Genomic DNA, 11,783 nt, shown 5'->3' on the forward strand with positions numbered 1-11,783 from the left:
CTGTGCCGGGTGCAACCCGCTAGTTGCCCTCCCAGGCGGACGATGTCGCCGAGGTGCCGTCTCCATTCCGGTCTCAGGAACTTCTTTTCCGTTTGGTCCCGCTGGTGACGGGGTGGTTCTCGCCTCCTATCCCAGACGAAGGTAGCAGTATATCGACGCGTACTCACTGACTGCGTGTCGCTTGAGGGCTGCTATGGATTCTCCAGTTGATGCCGTTGGTGACGGGGCGGTTTCGCCTCCTATCCCAGACGAAGGTAGCAGTATATCGACGCGTACTCACTGACTGCGTGTCGCTTGACATCCGCTAGAACCTTTCTCGCGCAAACCAGCACGAGGGTTCTGAGTGACAAGCAATGCTGGCGGTCGTTCTGGACTCATAGAACCGTAGTTACATTCGTAACTTTCGTTCTATTTCGTCCCTCCCGACTGCCAGGTGGCGGTGCTGTAACCAGCATGGAACGCCGAATACCAGCGATGTCACGAAGACCCTGCAAAGACTACCCCCAACGAGGCCTCCGCAGGACCCCGAACCACGTCCCGTGCATGAGGAGAGGTGACATCCAAGCTGCAGAACCTTGAGAACGTGCAGGGCGACGACCAAGAGGCCGCCGCACAGATGTCCCCCAAGGGCACGCCCCCCAGAGCAGGCCACGACGTAGACACACCTCTGGTGGAGTGACTGCGCAACGTCGTCCGAAGGGACCGACCAGAGACTCTGTACGATTGTCGAATATATATATATATATATATATATATATATATATATATATATATATATATATATATATATATATATATATATATATATATATATATATATATCCATACATCCATCCATCTTCTTCCGCTTATCCGAGGTCGGGTCGCGGGGGCAGCAGCTTTAGGAGGGAAACCCAGACTTCCCTCTCCCCAGCCACTTCAACCAGCTCCACCGGCGGGATTCCAAGGTGTTCCCAGGCCAGCTGAGAGACATAGTCTCTCCAGCCTGTCGTGGGTCATCCCCGGGGCCTCCCGCCGGTGGGACATGCCCGGAAAACCTCTCCAGGGAGGCGTCCAGGAGGCACCCGAACCAGATGCCCGAGCCACCTCAGCTGGCTCCTCTCAACGCGGAGGAGCAGCGGCTCGACTCTGAGCCCCTCCCGGATGACCGAGCTTCTCACCCTATCTCTAAGGGAGAGCCCGGACACCCTGCAGATGAAACTCATTTCGGCTGCTTGTATCCGGGACCTTGTTCTTTCGGTCACGACCCACAGCTCGTGACCATAGGTGAGGAACGTAGATCGACTGGTAAATCGAGAGCTTCGCCTTTTGGCTCAACTCCTTCTTCACCACGACGGACCGATACAGAGTCTGCATCACTGCGGATGCTGCACCGATCCGCCTGTCAATCTCTCGCTCCATCCTACCCTCACTCGTGAACAAGACCCCAAGATACTTGAACTCCTCCACTTGGGGCAGAAGCTCATCCCCGACCCGGAGAGGACACGCCACCCTTTTCCGACTGAGGACCATGGTCTCGGATTTGGAGGTGCTGATCTTCATCCCAACCGCTTCACACTCGGCTGTAAACCGCTCCAGTGAGAGTTGGAGATCACGGCTGGATGAAGCCAACAGCACCACATCATCTGCAAAGAGCAGAGATGCAATGCTGAGGCCACCAAACCGGACCCCCTCAACGCCTCGGCTGCGCCTAGAAATTCTGTCCACAAAAGTTATGAACAGAATCGGTGACAAAGGGCAACCTTGGCGGAGTCCAACCGTCACTGGAAACGAATCCGACTTACTGCCGGCAATGCAGACCAAACTCTGGCAACGGTCGTATAGGGTCGGAACAGCCCGTATCAGGGGGCCCGGTACCCCATACTCCCAAAGCACCCCCCACAGGACTCCCCGAGGGACACGGTCGAACGCCTTCTCCAAATCCACAAAACACATGTGGACTGGTTGGGCGAGGATCCTGCTGAGGGTATAGAGTTGGTCCACTGTTCCACAGCCAGGACGAAAACCACACTGCTCCTCCTGAATCCGAGATTCAACTTCCCGACGGACCCTCCTCTCCAGCACCCCTGAATAGACCTTACCAGGGAGGCTGAGGAGTGTGATCCCTCTGTAGTTGGAGCACACCCTCCGGTCCCCCTTCTTAAAAAGAGTCTTGAGGTACTCCGGGCGGATCTCATCCACCCCCGGGGACCTGCCACCGAGGAGCTTTCCAACCACCTCAGTAACTTCGACACCAGAGATAGGAGAGCCCACCCCCGGCTCTGCTTCCTCAAAGGAAGACGTGTCTGTGGAATTATGGAGGTCTTCGAAGTATTCTTCCCACCGATGTCCCGAGTCGAGGTCAGCAGCACCCCATCGCCACTATACACAGTGTTAATGGTGCACTGCTTTCTTCTCCTGAGACGCCGGATGGTGGACCAGATTTCCTCGAAGCCATGTGGAAGTCGTTTTCCATGGCCTCACCGAACTCCTCCCATGGCCGAGTTTTTGCCTCAGCAACCGCCGAATCCGCATTCCGCTTGGCCATCTGGTACCCGTCAGCTGCTTCTGGAGTACCACAGGCCAAAAAGGCCCGATAGGACTCCTTCTTCAGCTTGACGGCATCCCTTACCGCTGGTGTCCACCAGCGGGTTTGAGGATTGCCGCCGCGACAGGCACCGACCACCTTATGGCCACAGCTCCGATCGGCCGCCTCGACAATGGAGGCGCGGAACATGGCCTATTCGGACTCAATGTCCCCCGTCTCCCCCGGAACAAGGGAGAAGCTCTGCCGGAGGTGGGCATTGAAACTCTTTCTGACAGGGGATTCCGCCAGATGTTCCCAGCAAACCCTCATAATACGTTTGGGTCTGCCAGGTCGGACCAGCATCTTCCCCCACCATCGGAGCCAACACACCACCAGGTGGTGATCAGTTGACAGCTCCGCCCCTCTCTCCACCCAAGGGTCCAAAACATGCGGCCGCAAATCCAATGACACGACTACAAAGTCGATCATCGAACTGCGGCCTAGGGTGTCCTGGTGCCAGGTGCACATATGGACACCCTTATGTTTGAACATGGTGTTCGTTATGGACAATCCGTGACGAGCACAGAAGTCCAATAACAGAACACCGCTCGGGTTCCGATCGGGGGGGCCGTTCCTCCCAATCACGCCCCTCCAGGTCTCACTGTCATTGCCCACGTGAGCGTTGAAGTCCCCCAGCAGGATGAGGGAGTCCCCAGGGGGAGCGCTCTCCAGCACACCCTCCAAGGACTCCAAAAAGGGTGGGTACTCTGAACTGCTGTTTGGTGCATATGCACAAACAACAATCAGTACCCATCCCCCCACCCGAAGGCGGAGGGAGGCTACCCTCTCATCTACCGGGGTGAACCCCAACGTACAGGCGCCGAGCCGGGGGGCAATAAGTATGCCCACACCTGCTCTGCACCTCTCACCGTGTGCAACTCCAGAGTGGAAGAGAGTCCAACCCCTCTCGAGAGGATTGGTACCAGAGCCCAAGCCGTGTGTGGAGGAGAGTCCAACTATATCTAGTCGGAATTTCTCTGCCTCACACACCAGCTCAGGCTCCTTCCCTGCCAGAGAGGTGACATTCCATGTCCCAAGAGCTAGTTCTGTAGCCGGGGATCGGACCGCCAAAGTTCCCGCCTTTGGCCACCACCCAGCTCGCTATGCACCCGACCTCTTTGGCCCCTCCTACAGGCGGTGAGCCCATAGGAAGGGGGACCCACGTTGCCTTTTCGGGCTATACCCGGCCGGGCCCCATGGGTGAAGGCCCGGCCACCAGACGCTCGCCTTCGAGCCCTGCCTCCAGGCCTGGCTATACCCGGCCGGGCCCCATGGGTGAAGGCCCGGCCACCAGACGCTCGCCTTCGAGCCCTGCCTCCAGGCCTGGCTCCAGAGGGGGGCCCCGGTGAGCCGCGTCCGGGCAAGGGAAACCGTGATCCAATATGTATCATCATCATAAGAGGTCATTGAGCCATGTTTTGTCTGGCCCCTCACCTAGGACCTGTTTGCCATGGGTGACCCTGCCAGGGGCATAAAGCCCCAGACAACATAGCTCCTAGGATCATTGGGACACGCAAACCCCCCTACCACGATAAGGTAATGACTCACGGTAATGACTCACGTATATATACATACACACACACACACACATATATATATATATATATATATATATATATATATATACATATATATATATATATATATATATATATATATATATATATATATATATATATATATATAGTAGAGCTGTCAAACGATTACATTTTTAATCAGATTAATCACATCGTAGAATTTTGATTAATCACGATTAATCACTGTTTTAAAAAAGCTTTTTTTTCCCCAACATTTTTGCCCGCTGCACACGCTCATCCTACTTTTTCTAATCAATTAATTATTTGCATAATTTAAAATGGGAAAAAATGACCTACGTCATATGTAAACATTTATTAAATGCTTTACTTTAATGCATGTAGTTATGTTTATTGCTCAAACCATCCACTGTCTGCTCAAAGGGATTATCTGCGGTCAAAATTAATAGTGTGATTAATCTATGGTAATACAATGATTAATGCGATAATTTTTTGTGATTAATTAATTAGTTAACGCTTTAACTTTGACAGCCCTAATATATATATATATATATATATATATATATATATATATATATATATATATATATATATATATATATATATATATATATATATATATATATATGTATGAATGACGAGATTACCGGCACTTATTTTTTTTCCACTTATAACACTGCTTACACTTACCAAATCAATGTTGCAACAAGGAGGTGAAAACACAGAGCTTGAGAAGAACAAGAAAAATACACCAAGAGTTAGGTATCTGGCGAAAATATATAAACATAAGAGAGAATTAAACTCATCAGCATCTAACATTATATATACTCCAAGCCAGTATTTAAGTATAGTACTCTATAAAGCCCGTATCTCACTGTGCAGCTCAGGCTTGAGAGGCTCTTGAGAAAGCCTAACTTGTTTCATAATGAATAGGGTAATTATTATTGACAAGGGGAATGCAGTAATGCTATCTTATCTACTGATGATACTAGTAGTCATTTTATGATAACGGACTCCAAACGGTCTCCAGCAAAACCTTGTGAGGAATAAGCGGTCAAGAAAATGGATGGATGGATGGACTCCAAAGGTTTGCGTTAGTCCATTATCAAGCTGTATTACAAGCTAGCCAAAATGTTAGCTTGTTAGCTATGACGCTAGCGGGTCTGGATATTTTAAAATAGCTAGCCTGTTACCTATAACGCTCACAGTTATTGTGAAATAGTTATCTTTTTGTACCTAACATGATAGATCACGCGAGCGAATGAGTGTGGATATTGTGAAATAGCTATATATTATAATATTATAAAATAATATTAGCTGCGATTGGCTGGCGACCCGTTCAGGGTGTACCTCGCCTTCTGCCCATAGTCAGCCCAGATAGGCTCCAGCACCCACCGCGACCTTTGTGAGGAGTAAGCGGTTCAGAAAATGGATGGTTGGAATATAATATTAGCTATGCTATTGAGCGCCACATGTCCGTGATGCGACCAAGATAAAACTGTTTAAAATAATCTCAAGATACGGCAATTTGATCATAAATGAACTGATATTGATGTGATGTGTTATAAAGTGCACGTGGAGGGCACATTTGGGAGTAATTATACATGGATTGTCTCGGATTACTTATCAAGTGTACGAGTGCGTCGCCCCACAAGTGCCTGAAGCAGGGTAGTATAGGAATCTTCTTCTATTTGCTATTTTTCATAACTCTTATGAAAACCAATCCAATAAATTTTAAATAACACAATCTTGTTTGTTTTACCACTTTGATTACTTAAACCATGTTAGTATATTTTAACTAATTACATTTAATACATTTTAGAATTTATTAACTTAAGTAGATTTCATTTGATTTTAATGCATTAATTTAAAATCTATCAGTTTTTAAATACAATCAAATAGATGTAAATGCATAAACGTGACCTCTGCCATGAATCATTTCTGTGAGTGATTGGTGGCCTGCTAACGAAACCATTCAGAGCTGGGTTGCAGCTCCCAGGTAGTGCGTGGTCATGACTGAGTCAAAGGCGCACTTGTGTGTAGGGGTGTATGTGTGTGTTGGGGGGGGTCGTGCACGAGCGTAATGTGCGCATGTGAAAGAGTTGATGTGATGAAGGGAGAAGATGAACTGTGCTTCGCAGCAGGAGAAAAGGGAAGAAAAGGAGGAGGTGAGGGTCGCTGGTTGTTGGGTGACAAGGGGAATATGAGGGATTCTGACAGCTATTAAATGGTCTGGCGCCAATACAATCTAGTCGTTAAATAGGGCCTATAGCAGAAGATTGAAGGAAAAGATGGAGAGATTTACAAAAAAACAGCAACGTCAATGGCAGGAAAAAGACTATCCTTGATTATTGATGGAACTGAGTGAAATGTCTTTATGTTAGGAAATTGTAAATTTGACTGTACCATACGCAGGCGGGTTATATAGCCTACTTCACAAAAACATATTCCCCATCCTATCTTCCACCCATCCATCCATTTTCTTGATCATTTGTATCTAAAATGCATGCCTAATTTACACGTTGGGCTGCCAATAAATAATAATAAAACCTGCACAGCAAAATCACAGTGTTAAATTTTCAGCGTTAGCGTGATAATGCAAATTTAGAGTCAATTCAACTTTTAAGTTTAATTTAACTCCAACATGACAATTCCTCAAAAAGTGTGATTCAGAGAGTCAATTGTCATATGTTTCAATACCCTCTAGAGCAGCGGTGTCCAAACTTTTCCATTTGAGGGCCATATACAGAAAATCAGAAGGACGCAAGGGCAACATAATGTTATGAAGAGAAATTGTGTTTAGTCCTAAAAATTGTACAAATAATTTATTTGTGCTTTTGCATATTTAGAAAAATGCTACAGTATATAAACCAATTTATTTGTAATATGGCTGTAGGGTTATTATAGTTTTGAAATTTTTCATTTTAGTTAGTTTTTAGTTTCTGGGTGGTTCTGTTAGTTTTTATTAGTTTAGTTCTTTAAGGGTGTATTCAGACCAGAAAAGTCCTTTAGTCCGCTTGTTTGGTCCGGACCAAAAGCGGACTTTATTTTTTTTAAGTTTGGTGCGGTTCATATTCACACTGTGCTTTTTGCAAGCGGACTATATTGCGTAATCACGTCGAATCACGTGACGATCCGTGCTCCCATTTGACAAAAATTACGAGAGCTGTACGCGTTCGAAACCCGGAAATAGCGGAAAGTGTGAAATTCCGACGTGCTGCATTACTACACTGCATATTTGTGGGGTTATTAGATGCAAGTTATATGCGAGCGTCAAGGGCAGCTCATTCAAGGGAGGTTCCGCCACGCTGTTTCTAATTTTGGAACGCGTCGTCGATTGCGTGCAGTAAACTGAGGAGCAGTTGCACTCCATTTACCCCGCCACCACCACAACATGCTGACAGCAGCACCCTAACCCTAACCCTGTCTAAACAGAATACAGATTATTATGAATGAATTCAGCACAAAATTCACTACCGGGCAAAATCACCCCCCGCGATACTTGACTACGATGGCTTGTTAAGCCCAAAAAGGCGCATATGTCCAGCAGTTGGAGCGGATCAGCCGTGGTTTGTATTCAGACTGCAAAGCGAACCGCACCGAGTGCGTTTGGAAGCGGACCGAGACCACCTTGAAAGGTGGGTCTCGGTCTGTTTGTTTAGTCCGCACCAGGATTCGTTTGTGTGTGTTCAGACCTGCACAAAAGGTGCGCACCAGCGTGGGAAACGAATTCTGGTCCATTTAAAGCGGACCAAACAGTGCAGGTCTGAATACACACTTAAAAATGCTTAGTTTGTTAGTTTCAGTATTAGTATTATTTTTTTTATTTTTATTTTTATTTTTTAAATGTGTATTACTCGTGCGCAATATTTAAAAAAAACACCATGGGCGCAATGACGTTTAAACGTTTAATGACGTATTCTAAAATCCTAATGAATGCCGCCAAAAACGTTAATTTACGTTTATTACATTTTGTTGTTGTTTTTTTTCTCTCAATGGGCAGCGCAATGTCTTGTGCAGCGCTGCCTTGTCACTAAACAAAAAATATTAGTGTCAAAGTCACTGTTGTGCAAAACAATGTATCTTTTCACAAAAAGCTTGTTTTTCTTTTAATATTTTTGTATTTTCGCTTATGTCACTCAAATGACCTAATTTCAAATGGTGATTACTAAAGAACGGAATAAGATGGAAACATACTTTTTTTTCTCATGAAAGAATGGAATCCAATCTTTCATGTGATATCCACCATATTTATGTCCTCATACCGCACAATATTCTGTTTGCTTTGGAAGATGAGTGAAAATGCTCCAAATCAGCTGGCACCATTGGGTATTTTTGGATAACGTTTGGCAGTCAAAGAGTTAAAAATAAATAAATAAATAAATAAATAAAAGAAAGAAATAGCCTACATCTACAAAATGAAACAAAGATTTTCTCGTCTGTATTGCAGATTGGAGCCAGTGTACAGGCATTCCTTAACTCATTCACTCCCAGCTATTTTCACTGAATCAAACTCCTTCGCTCCCATCTGTTTTACTGGATTTTGACTGATTTTGCAAGGCCCACAGAATATTGTGTTCTATTGCTATAAAAACATGGAACCTACCAAAAGAAAGATTAGAGTCTCTTCTTTCATCAGGAAGAAAAACAATTATTTCTATCTTTTTCCGTTTTGCAGCAATTAGCATTGGAATATAGCTAAGCTTCATCATTATTCACAAATCGCTTAAAAAATGTGGGGTTAACAGCTTCATTGCAACATGGCCCTGGTTGATCTCTTGTACTCTGCTGCCACCCGCTGGCCATTTGTTGTTATAACAACCATTGCCATTACCATTCTCTACAGTTCAGAGGCTGCATCAAAGCCTTCTGTATGCGCTAGCATAAAACAAAACAAAAAACATAAATACGTCTTTGGGAGCATAGTAATATTTAAAATAGAACATATTTATACGTTTTTGGGAGCAAATGAGTTAAGAGATCTGAACGAGGACAGCACTTCCTTCTCTGTGTTGGGGAGTAGAAGAAGAACACCGAACACGGCTAAGTCATTGTTGTCCACAAGGCCATCCCTTGCAAGGCTCAGATTTCTCTGGCGGCACTCGGGATGTAACGATTAGCGCGATATCGTGATATTAAAACTGCACAATATCGTCGTCGTCATGTTCATGATATTTAAATGCAACACATCTGTTAAGAAACTCAGGTTGATTTCCATTTTTGCAGTTCTAGCACCCTCTGGTGGCTAGTTTTTAGTGCAGTTGAACTTTCATTTGGCATGTTTTGGTCCTTCTATATTTAAAATCCACACTTAATTGTCAGATGAAGGGGCACGTAACATGCCTGTTAATCGAGTCAATATGTGGAAGAACTCAATGTGTGCGTGCAATCCTGTGCATTAGCAACATAACATAATAATAATAACATACTAATAATGAAACATCCATCCATCCATTTTCTTGACCGCTTATTCCTCACAAGGGTCGCGGGGGGTGCTGGCGCCTATCTCAGCTGGCTCTGGGCAGTAGGCGGGGGACACCCTGGACTGGTTGCCACCCTGGACTGGTATGCAGGGCACACAGAGACGAACAACCATTCACACTCACAAGCACACCTAGGGACAATTTGGAGCACCCAATTAACTTGCCATGCATGTCTTTGGAATGTGGGAGGAGACCGGAGACCGGAGTACCCGGAGAAGACCCACGCGGGCACGGGGAGAACATGCAAACTCCACCCAGGAAGGCCGGAGCCTGGACTCGAACCGGAGTCCTCAGAACTGGGAGGCGGAAGTGCTAACCACTCGGTCACCGCGCCGCCCTAATAATGAAACATAACAATAATAATAATAATAATAATAATAACATAATATTGATGTTATGTACAAAAGCACAATATTGTGGTTTTTTAATGTATGTGCTAATATTGTGACCTTTTTTAAATATCGCCAGCCTCCCCACAATATCGTGATAATTATCGTATCGTGAGTTTCATATCGTGATAATATCGTATCGGGACATTTGGATATCGTTACATCCATAGTGACAATGGGCACATGAGAATAAAATGGATCTTCACCATCTCAAACCGTTTGTACAGACAATCCAGTGTTGCAGAACATTTACAAGCATCAGGTGTATAAGCATATGGAAATGAATATCATATTGGTATGTTTGTTTGTATAAGGACTAGTGTTGTTCCGATACTGATACTGGTATCGGCAGATACTGCATTAAAACAGTGGTATCGGTGACTACTCACAAGTAACATGCCGATACCATTAATTCCAAAGCTAATATAGGATTTTGGATGCAGCATCTTGTGTCTTGCTCGTGCACGACATTCACTGATATGTGACATGCTCACTGCATGCCGATCTAAGATATCCTATTGACCCTTGAATGCTCTGAACCAATAGCAGGACAGCTTTTTCATGTTGAGAAAAAAAAAACCTTAGGTATCGGTATGGTATCGGTATTGGCCGATACTGCAAAGTATCAAAATCGGTATCGGGGGCCAAAAAACGGTATCGGAACAACGGTATCGGACACACATGGAAATCCCTGTTTTTGGAAAGATATCACCTTAAAGGGATATTTCACTTATTTAGCCCATTATAGCAATAAAATGTTAATATTTTGTCTATAATTAATTTGATACTTTCATTATTTTTCATGTACCATTAGTACCTTTTAAAAGCACATTTTGCAACTTGCTGTTGACTAAAAATGACATCACAAGGGCTCAGGTAACCAATCACAGCTCACCTGTTTTCTAGGTTTGGTCATGTGACATTCACAAGCTGAGCTATGATTGGTTACCTGAGCCCTTGTGATGTCATTTTTAGTCGACAGCAAGTTGCAAAATGCGTTTTTAAAAGTACTAATTGTACATGAAAAATAATGAAAATATCACATTTATTATAGGCAAAATATTAATGTTTGACTTCCAAAAATGGCTAAATAAGTAAAGTATCCCTTTAATTGATCATCAGGATTTATTTGTGACTTCTGGAGTTAACACCCTTTATAATTGATGACCACTGTAACGCATATTGTGTCGAGGAAAGGGAAGATTCCTTTTTTTGGGTGCTACATTGATAAGCTGATTTGTTATATTACAAACTCCATGACAAACTGTGTTCTAATGAAATGGATGAAAAAACATTGTCATATAACCTGTGCTTTTGAGGATTGGTTGGTGATGTGTTATTTTAAAGTCAATGCATTGTTATGTGGTGGAATTGTTATTAAATGTTTTAATTAAGAATGTCTTTTTTAATAGAATGTTTGGGAATGAATTGGGAGTTTGAAATGATACAGCAGGAATTTTTGGACTCTCTACAGGAGTTAAATATTTAGCAACTCATTTTCAGTGTTAAAAAAGATAACACTAAATAATGTAATATTTTAACACTATACTCTAGTGTAGTGTAAAATCAATACTGACCAGTTGTTGACGAGTGTTAAATTTTAACTACCATCAGAGTTGTTTTAACTCGCACTTAACCAACACTTTTGAAAGTGATGTTTTAACTATATGTAGAGTGGACCAATATAAACACGTTTAAAGTGTTAAATTTGACTCTATAGGAGTTGAATTAACACTGCTGATTTTGCTGCCGCTGACAAATGACAATAACTCAGTAAGGTACATTTGTTCCTCCAGGCTGTCTGATTGTT

Source organism: Festucalex cinctus, chromosome 13 (genome assembly GCF_051991245.1).
Source record: "Festucalex cinctus isolate MCC-2025b chromosome 13, RoL_Fcin_1.0, whole genome shotgun sequence".
NCBI lineage: Eukaryota > Metazoa > Chordata > Actinopteri > Syngnathiformes > Syngnathidae > Festucalex > Festucalex cinctus.